This window comes from Vulpes vulpes, chromosome 15, assembly GCF_048418805.1.
Source record: "Vulpes vulpes isolate BD-2025 chromosome 15, VulVul3, whole genome shotgun sequence".
NCBI classification, from domain to species: Eukaryota; Metazoa; Chordata; class Mammalia; order Carnivora; family Canidae; genus Vulpes; species Vulpes vulpes.
The window spans coordinates 87672874-87687217 of NC_132794.1; the positions used below are offsets into that span (position 1 = coordinate 87672874).

At 35.6% G+C, this 14344-nt stretch overlaps 1 protein-coding gene across 8 annotated transcripts in view; it reads left to right on the forward strand.

Annotated features, from left to right (window-relative positions):
• The window catches only part of LCOR (ligand dependent nuclear receptor corepressor), a 142823-nt gene that overhangs the window by 69483 nt on the left and 58996 nt on the right, over positions 1–14344 (forward strand). For 4 of the 8 annotated variants that reach the window (XM_025991278.2, XM_025991308.2, XM_072739660.1 and 1 more), the window contains exons 3-4: positions 2737–2802; positions 3142–3221. The gene's annotated coding sequence lies outside the window, so the exon portion shown is untranslated. The remainder of the gene's footprint in view (positions 1–2736; positions 2803–3141; positions 3222–14344) is intronic. The other 4 variants (XM_072739661.1, XM_025991296.2, XM_072739662.1 and 1 more) reach the window with 1 other exon arrangement.

Here is a 14344-nt window from a genome sequence, read left to right on the forward strand (position 1 = left end):
GGAGCTTGATGTGGGACTCAATCCTGGGTCTCCAGGATCACACCCCGGGCTGAAGGCGATGCTAAACCACTAAGCCACCTGGGCTGCCCGTGTTTTTTATTTTTTTTAAAGAGATTATTTCTAGGTAATCTTTATAACCAACATGGGCCTCAGACCTACAGCCCTGAGATCAAATCAAGGTCCACTCACTGAATTGGCCAGGTGCCCCTGCATTATTATTCTTATAATGAGATAAAATACGGTTTCTAAGGACCATCTTTTCTACTCCTTTATCTCCCAGATTGGTGATTGTATTTGTGGTAAGGAAATGCTGACTGTGTATGGATCTCACCTGGCTGTATTTTAAATTAGTGGTTCTCCCTCCCCTTGAGCATAAGAGTAAAAATTTTTTTTAAAATTTAAATTTTACTCAGTTAACATAGAGTCCAATATTGTTTTCTGGAGTAGAATTCAGTGATTCATCACTTACATAAAACATCCAGTGCTCATCAAAGAGAGTGCCCTATCCTTTTTTTTTTTTTTTGAGAGTGCCCTATCCTTAATACCTTCAATCATCTATCTCATCTCCTGCACACATCCCTCCATCAACCCTCAGTTCTCTATTATTAACTACTATTTTTTTTTTTTTAAAGATTTTATTTATCCATGAGAGACACAGAGAGAGAGAGAGGCAGAGACACAGGCAGGGGGAGAAGCAGGTTCCATGCAGGGAGCCTGATGTGGGACTGGATCCCGGGTCTCCAGGATCATGCCCTGGGCTGAAAGCAGATGCTTAACCACTAAGCCACCCAGGCGTCCCACATGAAGATTCTCTCTCTCTTTTTTTTTTTTTTTTCTTTTTTTACATGAAGATTCTTTTATGTTTTATTTCCCTGTCTCCCTTCCCCCTCCTTCCCATATGTTGATTTGTTTTTTTCTTCAATTCCACATGTGAGTGAAATCATAAGGTATTTGTCTTCTTCTGACTTATTTCACTTAGTATAATACACTCTAGCTCCATCCATGTCACTGCAAATAGCAAGATTTCATTCTTCTTGCTGGCTGAGTGATACTCCATTATGGCCTTTTAAAAAAAAAATTATAAACCTGTAAGTCATAGTAGACTATTTGACAAAATACATAGTGCTCCAAAATACATAGTACATACTAGAAATTCAGTAACATTTTTGTATTTTTTTTTTAAAGATTTTATTTATTTTTTTGACAGAGCACAAGTAGGGGGAATAGTGGAGGGAGAGGGAGAAGCAGGCTCTCCCCTGAGCAGGCAGCCTGATGAGGTGCTTGATCCCAGGACTCTGGGATCATAACCAGAGCCAAAGGCAGATACTTAACCAACTGAGCCACCCAGGCACTCCTGTATTTTCTTAATTACAATAAAATTTTTATGCATTTGAAAAGTACTATGTACACTGAATGCACAAGGCATATTCTTTTTGAGGCTCATGCTTTAAGTACATATGGATCCCTTGTAACTTGAGCTTCCAGTGAGGTCCATAGTTTAGGAACCACTGCTTTTAATCCATTATTGCTGTGATATAAAGATAATTCCTTTCTTCTTTTCCCTCCTTTTTCTTTTCATGAACCATAGGAAAAAGCAAGATGGCCAAGATTTTTAAATTGTTTTTCATTGAGTTGTTCAGCAATGTTTGAAGTAATAGATCAGAAAAAAAAATTTTTTTAAAGATTTTATTATTTATTTATTCAGAGAGAGAGAGAAGCAGACTCCATGCAGGGAGCCCGACATAGGACTCAATCCCTGGTCTCTAGGATCACACTCCAGGCTGCAGGCGGCGCTAAACCGCTGTGCCACCGGGGCTGCCCAGAAAAGTTTTTTTTTTTTTTTAAATACTGATAGATTATAATATTTTAAATATTTAGGTTTAGGTATTTTTGGATTTTTTTGTGTGTGTATAATTAGTGAGTTGTACCTTCATTAAAGAACCAGCAAGTAGTTAATATGGCAACGTGAAATAATTACAAAGGTCTTTTTCTTTTAAAATGCTACGTTATGGGATCCCTGGATGGCGCAGCGGTTTGGCGCCTGCCTTTGGCCCAGGGCGCAATCCTGGAGACCCGGGATCGAATCCCACGTCGGGCTCCCGGTGCATGGAGCCTGCTTCTCCCTCTGCCTGTGTCTCTGCCTCTCTTTCTCTCTCTCTCTGTGTGACTATCATAAATAAATAAAATTTAAAAAAAAATAAAAAAAAAATAAAATGCTACGTTATGACCTTTTTTGTGTATGATAGAGGGGTTCTTGGTGAGGTTTTTTCTTCTTTAAAAACTACTAGCTTGAAAAACTTAAAATCTCAGTTGATACTCAAACATGCTATTTAGATTAATGTAGAATGTTGTGGAAAATTTGAATGATTTGACTCTGGGAAAGTCACCATTTTAAAAATAGAGTTTGGGCATTTATGTAAGGTATTTGGGATTTTGTAAATGATATCCTATTTGTAAAATAAAATTTTTGTATTTTGTAAAATGAATTTCCATTCTTTCATTGATTACAGGGATGTCTGTTTTGTATTGTTCTTGAAAGTGCTCTGAATTTGTTAATCATGGACAAAAATGCAAATGCTTCTTTTAGATTTGTCATTGACATTCTTTCCTCAGCATTCCCTTCCCTGGGGATCCTTGAGAACTGGAAAAATACACTATCGTTTTTCTAGCAACAGATTGATATTACAGTACTGTAGGGAGTATTATTGTAATACGGATTTTTTTTCATCCTTTCAGGGTTTGAAAGTATTCTTGAAGGGCTGTTTGGACCTGCATTATTAAAAGATCTCAGTTTATTTAAAGGTATACAGTTTTTTTGGGGGGGGGGGGATATTCAAATTCTTCCTAGTGACATATATATACTTTTGTGATTTAAGCCTCCCATCTCCTTCTCTTTTTTATTCAACTTTATGTGAGTTAAATCTGTATCCCTGTAAGCATCTTTTTGTTAGTTGATAATGTAAATATATATATATTAATAAGATATAGTAACTAGTGAGCAGTTATTAAGAATTTTAAGACAAATAACCTGTCAACTACTTACAGGTTTTTCGTTGTTGTTAAGTATTTTTGAATTCTCATTTGTTTCTTGAAAAATTCCCTTTCATGACTGTTAATTTAGTATTCCAACTATTTTTGCAGACTGTGAACCTGAAAGCATTTCTGATTGGACTTTTGATGAAAATTGCCTATTCTGTTGCTTGAGAAGAGATAAAGTAAAGGTAACCAAAAAACTTGTGTAACTTACCTAGTATGGTATTTTATAGTTTTTATTTTTTCAAAATTTGATTACTTTGTTGGAGGATTTATAGGAAAAAGAAGACATGATTCCATACTTATAAAAGATTTGATAGTAACTCAGTTTTGCTATTTAGGTTGTTGGTAGTACGTTGATTAGCCTATTGAGAAATCTGTATCCCAACATACATTGCTTTATTTATGTAGTTCACCAAGCAGAATAATTTCTAGATCTCAAACTGTTGAATGTGTTTTAAATATGAAATATATGATAATTCAAATGATGGAAGTCATTTGTACAAAAAGAAGAGTAATAACATGGATCTGGATCAAGTAGTTACTAATTTATGTAGATTTATGACAAACTGTGGTTTATGCTGTAGTATAAGATGTTTCTTCATAATATTTGAACATGAGTGCTCTTTATATTCAATTGTAGAAGTCGGCCGTACCTTTAGGTTTCTATTTTTATTGCTTTGTGTTAAACAGAAATGGAGTTTTGGTTTACAACATTTCAGTTGTTGGAAACATTTATTAATAATGGTTTCCTATGGTATGTTTCTTTTTCTAGTACTTCTATTTCCTGGTGTTTTCTTTTCTTTTCTTTTCTTTTTTTTCTTTTTTTTTTTAAGGAGGCACCATGCCTAGCGTGGATCCCAATGTGGGGCTTGAACTCATGACCCTGAGATCAAGACCTGAGCTAAATTCAAGAGTTGGATGCTTAACCAGCTAAGCTACCCAGGCGCCCCTGCTTCCTGTTTTAAAGCTTTGGAAATGTTTTTAATTCCTTCCTCCCCCTTGCACACTTCTAACAGGATCATTGACCGGTCCTAGAAGTTCTTCCCTCATATGGAGTTTCATTCTTTTTTCTTTCCACAGTCATTACCCTAGTGCATACTTAGCATTATTTCTAGATTATTGAAATAACATGATTAGTCTCTCTCAGTTTTCTTCATTCTTTTATTTATTTATTTAAGATTTATTTATTTACTCATGAGAGACACAGAGGGAGTCAGAGACATAGGCAGAGGGAGAAGCAGACTCCCCATAGGGCACCCGAGGCGGGACTCAATCCTGGAACTCCAGGATCACGACGTGAGCTAGAGGGCAGACACACTCAACCTCTGAACCACCCAGGAGTCCCTTCTTCAGTCTTTTAAACACTGCTACAAGTTTAAACTCCGCCCCCAACCTTCATCCTTCACATAGTGTGGAAACATTATTCCACACTCAGTCTCCAGTGACTTTTTAATTGTATTCTGGATTCATTAGCCTAATGTTCTGTGCCTCAGTACTCTCTACAGTTCCGTCCATTTCTCTTTGTAATGCTGCCCAACAAGTCTCCTATACAGTTTTCTTTCAGCTAAACTGGTGCAATCATTTGTAGTAAACAACATGCTTTTACTATTTAGACTACAGCATTGCATACTGATTGTTCTCTATAGCTTGAAATTCTCCTGCCCTTACTCTTAGCTTAAGCTTTCACCCTCCTGTCAGTATCAGTAGTGTATCTCTGCTCTTATTGCTGTTTCAACCTTTCACACTGTTGTAGTATTTATAACAATTATTTGTCAATTAATAGTCTCCCTTATTTTGTTCCTGGCTTTCTGTTTATGTCTTGTGTTCTTGACTACATTGTCAACCTCTGAAGACTGTGAACCATGTTATATACTTCTATGTTACCCTAGCTTTTATAACCAGTGTACGTTATTCACCATTGTTCGCAAGTTGCTTTAAAATCCGAAAGCCAGTTTAAGAGCTTTTCAGTGTTCTTTGTGGCATCCTTTTCTTACTACATGAAAAAGTTGTTATTGTGACTATTCAGGATGGTCTCGTCATTGAATTAATGTGGAGAGTGTTCTGAAATTTAATGTGGTTTGAGAAAAACCAGAAATTAAGCAAGTATCAGTGAAGTTGAAGTTGACCATTTAAAACTGTGTGTGTGTGCACACGCATGCATGTTGTGACTGTTGAGCAAGTCATTTAATAGGCATTTTGGTAAAATAGAAGGAGCAAATATTAATTACCTTTTTTAGGGGTAAGATTGGGAGGAAAGCCCTTCTATGTTCAATAATTGAGTATAGTATATTCTTGTAATATGATTGAGTTTTCTATTGTATGAGGGTAAAATATTACATGAATATTTTTAGAAGATAAGGCAAGGCATGGAACCATGTGGCATTTAACACAGCTGTTATTGTTTTAGTCCCTCAACTTCTAGTTGTTTTCCTAATTAGAAGGAATATTTCCAATTTAGCTAGTTCTGGCAAAGCTGGTATTTTCCATTAGACACTTAACTACATAACTTTGTCATTTATTTTTTTCAGAGACAGCCATAACACCTATAGTGGAAAATAGGGAAAGAGAGAGCTTATTAGAAAATATAAATAGTCAAATATGTATCTCTAATGGTGTTAGATTTAAAGAGATTGAACTGAAACTCTTTGCAGGCACTTGGAATATCTCATCTGAGAAGGACTAGAATGTGGAAATAAATAGATCCACTGGTTTGAAGCTTGCACTTTTTAAAGACTGGCTTTAAGATTCCACAAAAAGAGGAAAAGGAGGAAATCTTTGTGGCGTGTGGTAATAGCTAATAGGTGGCGGCATAGAACAAGATAGGGTGGCAAGGTGAGATATTCAGATATTTGGGAAAGCTGTTAGAAATATTGGCCTCATAATTAGGAAAGAAATGGAGGTTATGCATATTTTTTCATTTTGGATTTTCAGTGGATACTGAAACTGTTAAAATGGATAAAAGTAAATGCTTATCGATTTATCTATATTTACTTTATAAAATATATAGGTAAAAAATCCAAAGTAAGCTCTTTGGAAAATAGAACAGGGGTTCACCTTTAAATTAGTACAGCAATTGTTGACCTATCCTTCAAGATCCTATAGTGGTTAGAAAATACAGTTTTTAAGGGATAGGAAATAACATTTTTTTGAGCATCTACTATGTGCCAGTTACTTTTATTTGTTCCCATTTAAATCCTCACAACAATAGTATAAAGTTGGTTAAAGGCATCCCAGTTTTGAAAATAAGAAATTGGAAGGGTCGCAGAGACTGTTACAGGTAATATCACATGGCTAGAATTTGATACATGTTTTTAGAATATGTGCATTTTGATAACATAACTAGGAACAGGATCACAGAAAGTGGAGAGCAGGAATTAAAGTAGAACTTGGAATCATTCAGTTCGAAAGAGAGAATAACAGTGTAGATGGACATGAGTTTATTTGAAATAACCAACCTCAGCTATGCCTAGGAATCTGTTAGTACCTGCCTCACGAGCTGGCTTCTTTCTTTTCTGTTTGTTTGGCACATAGTAGGCACTATGTAAAATATTTACTAAATGAGTAACTTTACTAAATAAGGCTGGGAGAATTATATTAATAGCTAATTTTTGAGTGCTTACATTTGACAAGCAGATATACACAGTTGTCCATGTTTATTCACTCATGAGGCTTTTATACTTTTTTTAAGCTTCTTTTCTGAAATAATTTTAGTCTTATAAAACAATTGCAAAAACAATAGAAAGAGTTCCTGTATAACCTTTACGCCGACTCTCCAAATGTTAACATGTTATGTAACCATAGTACAATTCTAAAAATCAGGAAATTGATGTTGGAGCTTATATTATTTAATCTGTAAACTTTTCACAGTTAGCCAGTAATCTCAGTAATGTTATGTTTCTGGTCCAGGATCCAGTCAAGGATCACACTTTGTATTTAGTTGTTATGTATTCTTAGTCTAGAATAGTATTTTTTGCTTTGCCTTTCATAAATTTTGAAGAATACTGACAAATTGATTTGTAGAATGTTCCCTCGATTTAGATTCGTCTGATGATTTCCTCATGATTGAATTTAGGTTATGCATTTTTGGCAAGAATTCCAGAGTGGTATTGTATCATCGTTAGTGCACCCTATCAGGAAGCATATAATGAAGTTTACTTTCATCAGTCAGTTAAGGTGACCAGTTTTCTCTATTGTAAGGTTTCTATTTTTTTCCATTTAATACTTAGTATACCTTGTGGAGAGGTGCTTTGAGATTTTGTAAATATCTTTCTCATCATACTAGTTTCTCATCATATTACTAATTTTAGCATGCGTTGATGAATGTTGCTTGAAAAATTACTACCTAGTTTTTACCGAATGTTGATTTTCTATTATTTCTTCTGCGTCTATTAGTTGGAATTCTACTCTAAGGAAGAGTTTTCCCTTCTTTTTTGTATGTATGTATTTATTTGTTTATCAATATGGAATCATGGATTCTTATTCTATGGATCATAATTCATTACAATCATTTTTTTTATTTTGTGGTTCAAATTGTCCTAGATTTGGCCATTGAGAGCTCTTTCAAGTTGGTTCCTCATCTTTTTTGATATGTTTTCTTTCTTTCTTCTTTTTTGAATAGCACTTTTCTTTTTGGCACCAAAAAATATCCTAGACTTATCTTTGCTTTCTCTGTCTCAACTCTGGATCTCTCCAAGGAACCTTAGTTTCTTTTCTTTCCTTTTTTTTTTTTTTTAAGATTTTATTTATTCATTCATGAGAGACAGAGAGAGAGGCAGAGACACAGGCAGAGGGAGAAGCAGGCTCCATGCAGGGAGCCCAACGTGGGACTTGATCCCAGGTCTCCAGGATCACACCCTGGGCTGAAGGCTAAACTCCTGAGCCACCGGGCTGCCCAGTTTCTTTTATTTTAGAGAATTGTAGAAGAAAGCAGGGTATAGGCACTGGGTGTCTTCATTGGTATTAGAGTATTGTTACCTTGGGTCTTCTCAGTTGTCTGAGTGAGGAAATGTTTACTTAAATATATGTACGTACGCACCTATATTCTTTTCTTTTTTTTTTTTTAATTTTTTTTTTATTATTATTTATGATAGTCACAGAGAGAGAGAGAGAGGCAGAGACACAGGCAGAGGGAGAAGCAGGCTCCATGCACCAGGAGCCCGATGTGGGATTCGATCCCGGGTCTCCAGGATCGCGCCCTGGGCCAAAGGCAGGCGCCAAACCGCTGCGCCACTCAGGGATCCCTATATTCTTTTCTATATCTACTAAAAACCATTTTGTGAGGCTTTTATTAATTGTGTTGATAGTATGAAGAGTTGATCCAGTATTAGTGAAAGGGTGTTGGAGAGATAGGAAGAATAAAAAATTGCTTTCAGTATTTATTGTCCCTAAAAATGGGCTACTTCTAAATAATAAAAAAATCTATCATATGTCAGTGCTTGTCTGGCTGAGATAGAATGAGATAACTCTTGTAGAATAAAGAGCATAGATATTTTACTCACTAGGGATGATGGGAGATACGATGTTACACCAAAATATAAAATAATTGTGTTAGTAGAAAGTTTGTTATAAGACTCTTAGTAATTTAGTATTTGACTAGCATTTTAGGGCAGTGTTTTAAGAACATAGGACTTGAGCTGAATTTTTGAAGAATACTTAAGCAGAGATGAGAGGGGTATATCCTAGGTGGAACAGAACTTTTATTTTTGGATATAACCAGAGATAAGATTGGGGCCAGATCATATAGATACCCTTAATTTATTAAATGTCTGGATCTTTGGTAGACCAGAGAGTGTATCAAAGAAGTAAAACACTGATTTCTCCTTATGGGTTGTTTGTGAGACCACCGGTGGCTAAGGGATCAAATTAGAGAGAGTTAAATTATCCATCGGACATGCTCAGAACCAGAGCTCTGATGTAGGTAGGAAATGTTGAGAGTAAAATCCCCTCCTTCATTCTAGTATAAAATATTTGAAGAGATAGTGGATGATACAAGAAAATTTAGGTACTATTGCACTTAAGAGGGGGAGTGGATGATGCTTAATCAAGGAGATAGAACTCATCCTGAACCTTAAAAAGGCTCTATGTTTTAGAGTGATTGATTTGGTAGTCATTTTTAAGTTATAATGCAGAGGAATTTATAGTGATAAAATTATAGAAAGCTCTTGTAGTAATCCAGAAAATGAGCCTGAATTAGGGTCATTGCTGCGGAGATATATAAGGAAGGTATGTATGTAAGGGATCTAGAATAAAGGAAGTGTCGAAATAGTGATTACATGAGTATATGAGTAAGGAAAAGGGAAATGATACTGACGTTAAGTTTTCCAAGCTAGGATGACTTAGCATGGCAAATTCATAGAAGTCGAGAAATGAGAAGAAGAAAGGTATGGTGGCCAGTTTTTATAGTGATGATAATGAGATTATTTAGCTGAAAGTAGTTTGTGGTGAAAGTAAACATTTAATTTTAAGTGTCCAATAGAGTTGTGGAAGTGTGGTTGAAATAAGATAGCTGAATACATATTTGTAGGGTTTCTAAATACAGGTAGTGATTGGAATACTTGAGCAGATGAATCTTTTGGTAAGGGATAAAGTGCAAAATAGTAAGAGCTGAAGACCTTCATTTAGGAAGTAAGAAGAATCAGGTTGAAAGGAAGATAGAAACGTAGAATAAGTGAGTTGCCCATCTTAGATCAGCTATCTCCCTGGCCCCATACTGTGTGATGAACATGTAGATGAGTTGTATTTGTTGTACTAACATGGACTCCTATGCTGTTTCCCCAGATAGGCCCTAAATGGATTGACAGGTACTCCTGAACATACTATAGGGGACTTTAAGAAAATAGCTTCTCAAGAATATTGATTGTGGGAGCCATAGTTATAAGTCTGACAGGGTTAATGAATAAGTGGATGTTGTGGGAGTTAAGAAATGGATATAGTCTACTAGTTTGAAAAGTTGTCAGAGAGCTTTGACCAGAGAACGAATGGGCAGTGGGTTTAAGTAAAGGTTTTGGGGGAGGAGGAGAAAACTTAAGTAATGTTTATACCCTTGGAAGAAAAGCTGGAAGAAAGGAAGACATTAAAGTTATTAAAAGGTGGGAACAGTTGAAGAAGGCAAGATTATAAGAAAATAAGAATTTAGTTACTGAGTGGTATGGGGACATTCCTGTTGAAATTAGATACATTGAGTATAATTGTAGGAGTTAATAGTTAGCAAGGAATAAACAAGGCAAGAATACCCAAGTATAAGAATCCTGGCTAACTGACTTGCTCACACTAAGGGCAAAGAAAAGTGAGGAATTTTCAGATATGATAGTGATGTTTAAAAAAATATTAAGGGAGAAATAGGCTATAGTAACTGTACTTTTCTCACTTGAATTGCTGCTTACAGTTTTCTAGTTATACTAGCAAAAAAAAAAAAAAGATACTTTCAAGAAAATAAGATTACCTTTTCTGACAGTGCTTTATTTTTTTTTACCATTTTTCTTTTTTTTTAAACTGAGATATAATTGACATATAGCATTAGTTTCACGTATATAATAATGATTCAGTATTTGTATATATTGCAAAATGATTACCATACATAATTAACATCTATCACCACAAATAGTGATAGTTTTTTTTCTTGTGAGAACTTTTAAGATTTGCTCTCTTGGCAACATTCAAATATGTAATACAGTATTATTCATTATAGTCACCATGCTGTACGGTACCTCCCCAGGACTTATACATGTAATTGGAATTTTGTGCCTTTTCCATTGTGTGTAGATAGATAGATCACATTTTCTTTTCTTTCTTTTTTTTTTTTTTAGATTTTAAATTTTATTTTTATTTATTTTTAAAGATTTTGTTTATTTATTCATGAGAGACACACACAGAAAGGCAGAGACATAGGCAGAGGGAGAAGCAGACTTCATGCAGGGAGCCCAATGTGGGACTCGATCCCAGAATCCCGGGATCACGCCCTGAGTCGAAGGCAGACGCCCAACCACCGAGCCACCCAGGCATCCCTATGTACGTATGTATGTATGTATGTATTTGAGAGATGTGAGCACGTTGGGGAGGGGGAGAGGGAGAGGGAGAAAGAGAGAAAATAACCAGATTCTGCTCTGAGCACAGAGCCCGACATGGGGCTTAATTCCACAACACCAAGATCACAGCCTGAGCCAAAACCAAGAGTCAGATGCCTAACCAAATATACCACCCAGGCACCCCTAGACCACATTTTTATCCATTTTATGTGTCAGTGACACATAGGTTGCTCCCTTATCTTGGCTGTTGTAAATAATGTTGTAATGAACATAGGGGTGCATATATCTTTTCAAATTAGTTTTTTTTGTTTTCTTTTGGATAAATACCCAGAAGTGGTATTGCTAAATCATATAGCAGTTCTATTTTTAATTTTGGGGGTCACCTCATACTGTTTTCCATAGTGGTTGTAATATGCAGTTTACATTCTCACCAAAAGTGCACAAGGGTTCCCTTTTTCCACATCCTCACCAATACTTATTTCTTGCCTTTTTCATAATAATCATTCTATGTGAAGTGAATACCTCATTACAGTTTTGATTTGCATTTGCCTCATGGTTCATGATGTTCAGCACCTTCATGTACCTCTTTGCCTTCTGTGTATGTCTTCTTTTTTTTTTTTTAAAGATTTTATTTATTAATTCATGAGAGACACAGAGAGAGGCAGAGACATGGGCAGAGGGAGAAGCAGACTCCCTGTGGGGAGCCCGATGTGGGACTCTATCCCAGGACCCTGGGATCATACCCTGAGCCAAAGGCAGAAACTCAACTACTGAGCCACACAGGTGCCCATCTGTGTATGTCTTTGGAGAGATGTCTATTCAGATCCTCTGCCCATTTTTTAATCCATTTCTTTGGATGTTAATCCCTTATCACATTGTGATTTGCAGATATTTTCTCCCATTCAGCCAGTTGCCTTTTCACTTAGTTGATAGTTTCCTTTTTGAGCAGAAGCTTTATAGTTTGATGTAGCCTATTTGATATAGTTTCTTTTTGCTTTGTTGCCTTTGCTCAAGACTGATGTCAAGGGGCTTTACTGCCTATATTTTCTTCTGGGAGTTTTCTAGTTTCAAGACTTATGTACAAGTCTTTAATCCATTTTGAGTTTTGTGTTTATGGTGTAAGACAGTGATCTAGTTTCATTTATTTGTAATGTGGGCTATTCAGTTTGCACCGCACCATTTATTGTAAAAACTGCTCTTTCCCCATTGTACATTCTTGGCTCCATGCTGTTTCGATTACTATGGCTTTATAATATCCTTTGAAATCAGGAAGTGTGAGGCTTCCAGCTTTGTTCTCTTTTCTCAGTGATGCATTTTTAAGTAGGAAGAAATTAATAAATGAAGTCTAGGTTTAAAAAAAAAACACCTTATTTTTGTCAGTGTCGTTTGTATTTGAATATTTTTGAGCTACTTTCCAACTCTACAATTTTATGAATCTCTGAAAAATATGTTTTTGAAATCTTGTTGAGGTTTGTTTTGTTTTGTTTTGTTTTTGTCTTTGTTTTATTGAGGAGAAGATTCTTAAAATTAAAGCCTGAACAAGTTTAGAATATTAGTGGTTCTACAAAAATTTAGGTTAGAAAGGTTCATATTAGAGCTCCCCTCAGTGTTTCATTTGAATGTCGTGTGTTGAGTGAGTCTTTCGTTTCTTTCTGGCCACGAGTATAGGTCTCACTTCTTTTTTCTTTCATTTCTTATGAACTAGTATTTGCATATTAGGCTGTCGTCCACCCCACCCCCACCCCCCTTAGAGCATAATTGTTCTGCTTCTCTTTCTTCCCTTATTCTTTTTTTTTTTTTTTTTAAGATTTTATTTATTTGAGAGAGAACATGGGAGCATGATGGTGGGGGGTGGTGTGGAGAAGAGAAGGAAGAGAGAGTAATCTAGAGCCGACTGTGTGCTCAGTGTGGAGCTTGGTGTGCTTCTCCTATCTATTAAATTTCTGTCCTTTTTGAAGTTGTTTGCATTTAGATTATGCCTTTTATATTTCTTTTTTGTGTGTGTTGTGCTAAAATATAGCAGTGTTAAGTATATTCACAATTTTTTTTGCAAGCAATCTCCAGAATTCGTTTCATTTTACAAAATTGCAGCTATATTCATTAAATAACTCACAATTCCCCCTTCTCCCAGCCCCTGCAATCACAATTCTACTTTTTGTGTCTGAGTTTGACTGTTGTGGGTACCTCATATAAGTAGAATCATGCAGTATTTGTCATTCTGTGACTGGCTTATTTATTTTACTTACTATAACATTTTCAAGGTTTGCTGTGTTATAACTTATGTCAGAAAGCCCTTCTTTTTAAAGGCAGACTAATATCCTGTTGTGTGTTTGTACCACATTTTACTTCTCTATTCATCCAACAATGGACATTTAGGTTTGTTCCACCAATAGTAGACACTTGGGTTTCTTCCACCTTTTGGAAATAATGCTGTTATGAACATTGATGTATAAATACTTCTTCAAGACCGTGCTTTCAGTTTTTTTGGGTTTATACCCAAAAGTGGGATTGCTGGATCAACAATGGAATTAATGTTTTGAGGGACCACCAGACTCTTTCCACATTGGCTGCACCATCTTATATTCTTAACAGCAGTGCTTAAAAATTCTAATTTATCCACATCCTATCCAACATTAGTTATTTTCTGTTTATTTGCGGGTTTTTTGTAGTAGCCATTCTAATGGGTGTAAAGTGGTAACCTCATTGTGGTTTCCCTTATGATTATTGATGTTGAGCATCTCTTCATGTGCTTGTTGGCCATTTTGGAGAAATGTCTATCAAGTCATTTTTTTGCCCATTTTTAAATCAAGTGCGGTTTTGTTTTTGTTGTTGAGTTTGTAGGAGTTCTTTCTAAATATTAAGCCCTCATTAGATATTTATTTCCAAGTATTTTTTCCCCATTTTGTAGGTTACCTTTTTACACTCTTGGTTATGTCCTTTGATGCATGGAAGCTTTTAAAATTTTGATGTCCAGTTTATTTTTATCTTTGTTGCCGGTTCTTTGGTATGTCATACTTTCAAAAATTCACTATGAAATCCAGTATTATAAAATCTTTTCCCCCTATATTTTCTTCTAAGTATTTATCGTTTTAAGTCTTTGGTCAATTTTGAGTTATTTTTTGTGTATACTAGAAGGTAAGAATCCAGTTTCATGCTTTTGCATGTGGTTATCCATTTCCCACACACCATTTGAACAGAGCGTCTTTTTCTCCCATTAAGTGGTCTTGGCACTCCTGTCAAAAGTCATTTGATCATATATATGGGGGTTTATATCTGGGCGTTTT